The following is a 4,205-nucleotide window of genomic DNA, read 5'->3' on the forward strand; positions in this document are numbered from 1 at the left end:
TTGAAATTGTACATTCCCACCAGCATTGTAGAAGCATTCCCTCTTCTCCACAGCCTCACCAGCATGTTGTTTTTTGACTTTTAATAATGGCCATTCTGACAGGTATGAGATGGTATCTCATTGCGGTTTTTAATTTACATTTTTGTAATGGTTAGTGATGTTGAGCATTTTTTCATGTTTTTTGTTTGCTTGTATGTCTTCTTTTGAGAAGAGTCTGTTTCTGTCCTTTGTCCATTTTTTAATGGGTTGTTTGTTCTTTGCATGTTGAATTGTTTAAGTTCCTTATAGATTATGGATGTTAGACTTTTATTGGATGCATAGTTTGTGAATATTTCCTCCCATTCTGCAGGCTGTCTGTTTACTCTGTTGATGGAGTCTTTTGTTGTGCAGAAGCTCTTTAGTTTAGTTAGATCCTGCTTATACATTTTTGCTTTTGTTGCAATTGCTTTTGTGGACTTAGCGAAGAATTCTTTACAAGGATGATGTCTAGTAAATATTTCCTAGGTTTTCTTCTAGAATTTTTACAGTTTGAGGTCTTACATTTAAATCTTTAATCCATTTCAAGTTAATTTTTGTATGTGGTCAAAGGCAGGGGTCCAGTTTCATTATTCTGCATATGCCTAGCCAGCGATCCCAGCACCATTTATTGACCATTTATTGAATGCTCTCCCTGCTTTTGAGACACAGTCATTTTAGTATTTCCATCACATTCTTGCCTCCCCTTGACACTGCTTACCTTTACCATCCTTGTGTTCTGAATCCCTGCTTCTTCCAGCTAATTTAAATGGGTTCCAACTCTCCCCAGGCCCACAGTGTGCCAAGCACAGTGCTAGATATTCTCACCTACACATAGCCTAGGGCTTGGGGAAGCTGAGTGTAAACATCCATTCATCTCCAAAACCCAGTCCCATCCAATTTTACCAAATAATTTAAAAATATTCCCCTCACCTTCCCAACTTTTTTATTCATCACCCTTAAACACTGAACTGATTTGTTTACAAGGCACATCATCTAAATGTTTAAAGATTCATGCTAACTTAGTGTATTTATATATGATTCTCAGCTGTCTGTATCTTTTAATTTTTTAAAAAAGCTAGTATGTGAGCTGCTATTTATCATGTAATGTGCCTTCTTGACTGGCGGTAGGTTCTTATTCAAGCACATAACCTTAAATAGGGCTAGTGACATGGATGTATTTGCTATGTTAAGAGGAAAAGCTGGTTACAAAACATATGTAGAATAGCATGCTATTTTATACATCTGCAAAGATATATACCAATGCAATCACAATGGCTAACTTGTAGAAAAGGAAAAAGTTCTTTTTCAGGGTATTCTTCTTAGTTTGGCTTTTTGTATATTCTAATTTTCCTTTGTTTTGAGTATGTACTGCTTTTGTAACGCCACAAAGAAGGACAAGAAACCATATTTTGATGGGAAACATGGTTGGAACTTAGCCAGCTGAAACCATCCTCAATAAAGCCTTTTATTTTTTGTTTGGTTTTATTTTGTTTTTTTAAGATAAAGTCTCATTTTGTTGCCCAGGCTGGAGTGCAGTGGCATGATCACTGCAGCCTCGAACTCCTGGGCTCAAGCAATCCTCTTGCTTCAGCCTCCCGAGTAGCTGGGACTACAGGTGTGTGCGACTATGCCAGGCTAATTTTTGGGGGGGTGAGTAGAGATGGAGTCTTGCTATGTTGTCCAGATTGGTCTTGAACTCCTCAAGCAATCCTCCCATCTTGGCCTCCCAAGGGGCTTGGATTACAGGCATGTGCCCCCACACCTGGCCCCATTAAGCCTTTAATCTGCTGTCTCATCAGGCTGTGCACTTGTCTGAAAGATGGCTCTGTTTATTGTGTCCTATCATGTTGTTAATTACTTCGAACTGAAAACAACTGGGTGGCAGTGTCTATAGCTATTTAAGATTCTTTTTTTCATGTTTTGAATCCATTGAAAGGTATATAAAATTTTTTCTGATCATAATGATGAAATCAAGAACAATCAGTCCTATGTGTTGAAGGCAACATTGACTTCCCTAGCTTGGTGAATGAAGAAAAACAAAGGCTGAGCTAAGTCCTCCCACTCTGCCCCACCAGCAGCATCTTAGGATGCAGGGCACACTGAAGGCCCTTGGCCACGTCACAAGCAATCTCAGATGGAGGGTACTTACTCTCTCACCCCATTTTCTTCCTTGTATAACTGTGCAGTTTCTTAAACTACCCTTTGCCTCACTACATATTTTAATCACATTCATTAATTTTCAAAGTGCCTATTTTTCTTATCATTCTAGAAGTACACTCCATATAGTGAAAGCTAATGAGCATGTGTTCAGGAAACAGTGAAGAGCTGAATTTAGATTTTTATTAAATTTGTATTTTATTTTTTTCTATTTACATTTTTCTGATTAAAAATGTGGCTTGTATTTTGCTTACTTCTACAGGAAACAAAGAGGGTGGTTATGTCTGCTCAAAACCAAGCATGTATCTGAAAAAGCAAAATTTCAACTAAATATCCAGACATTACATCTTTTTGCTTTTTATTTTGTTTTGTTTTTTGAGACAGAGTGTCGCTCTGTCACCTAGGCTGGAGTGCAGTGGCGCCATCTCAGCTTACTGCAACCTCGGCCTACCGTGTTTAAGTGATTCTCCTGCCTCAGCCTCTCAAGTAGCTAGGATTACAAGTCGGATAATTTTTGTATTTTTAATAGAGACAAGGTTTCACCATGTGGGCCAGGTTGGTCTCTCGAACTTGTGGCCTCAAATGATCCACCTGCATCGGCCTCCCAAAGTGTTGGGATTATGGGTCTGAGCTACCGTGTCCAGCCCCAGCTATTATATCTATTTAATATCAATACATGAAGAGCTGGGTTGGTGTGTGTTTGCTTTGCTTTTTGTTAGGTTGATTGGCATTATGTAGAATGCCACAGTGGAACCAAAAACTCCTCTCTACATCAAAAATTAGAATAAAATGAATTTAAATTTTTTCTTATACTTTTCTCAGGTGCCTTTGAAAAATATTAAGGGCACTAGTTTAAAGCTATAAGAGGCATATGTTTGTAAGTAAGAATTGTAAGAACTGACATAACTGAATATTAAGAATTACTTTAAAAGCTAAAAACTTTAAAGAAATATTAGCCTGGAAAAGTGGAGAATAAGGGTGATTTAACACTTAGTTCCAAATAAGTAACAGATTGGTAGACGGTAGGCATCTTGTTGCCATCCCACTTAAAGACAAGGACTCTTGAGAATTGCCTTTAGATTCTATCGTGTCTTTGATCAGACATAACACAGTGCTGGACACGTAGTGAATGTCCTTCAACACCTCCTATTCAGCATACCTCCCATATGTATGCAGCCACTGTGTGACCACCTGGGGCAGGTAAACAGAGCTGCACCATGCTGCCACAGAACTGGACCCAAAGTGTTCTGAGAAGTGTCCACTAATAACCCAGACAAGCATCAAGGAAGAGAAGCTGTCAGAAAGGGCAACATCTCTAGGAGTAGCTTTTACAGGTGAAGAGAGACTGTGCAAGTGAAAAAAAGAAAGTCAGGGAGTCCAGGCAAGGGGAATTGCATGGTCAAAGGCACTAAGGTATAATGTGCCTGGCAAATAGACTTCTGCAGGACTAGAGAGCTGGATTTGTGAAGAGATGGCATATTAGAAGCAGGCCCAGGCCATGTTAGCAAAAGTTTTTCTTGTACACCATGTTAAAAGTCTGGGTTTTGTCTCCAAGACAATTGTAGAACTCTTACAGTAAGGACTCTCTACAGAAAAATGACATAATCTTATTAACATAATAATGTTTAAAATATCACTATAGCAGCAGTATGGAGAATAGAATGGTAAGGAATGAATACTGGACATTGTTGCAAGGTTCTAGGCAAAAAAATTTTTAGGAACTGAATTAAGACAGTGGCTGTACAGGTAGGGATGAAGAGAAGGAAGTAGAGTCAGGAGATGATAAACAGTGCTGGCAGAACTTGTGAATCGCCTTGAGGAAGAGGAAAGAGGAAGAGAATCGCCCAAGACGACCCTAGGTTCTTGCATTGAGTGACTGAGTAGATGGTGGCTCATTTTCCCCAAACAGGCAATACAGGAGGAGATACAGATTTGGGGGGGCTACCAAGGGAGATAATCCATTTAGTTTCCTAGTTGTAGAACTTAAGAGTACCTCTAAGGAGGAAGTCACATTTACTAGCATATAAGAA

This window comes from Nomascus leucogenys, chromosome 6, assembly GCF_006542625.1.
Source record: "Nomascus leucogenys isolate Asia chromosome 6, Asia_NLE_v1, whole genome shotgun sequence".
Lineage (NCBI taxonomy): Eukaryota > Metazoa > Chordata > Mammalia > Primates > Hylobatidae > Nomascus > Nomascus leucogenys.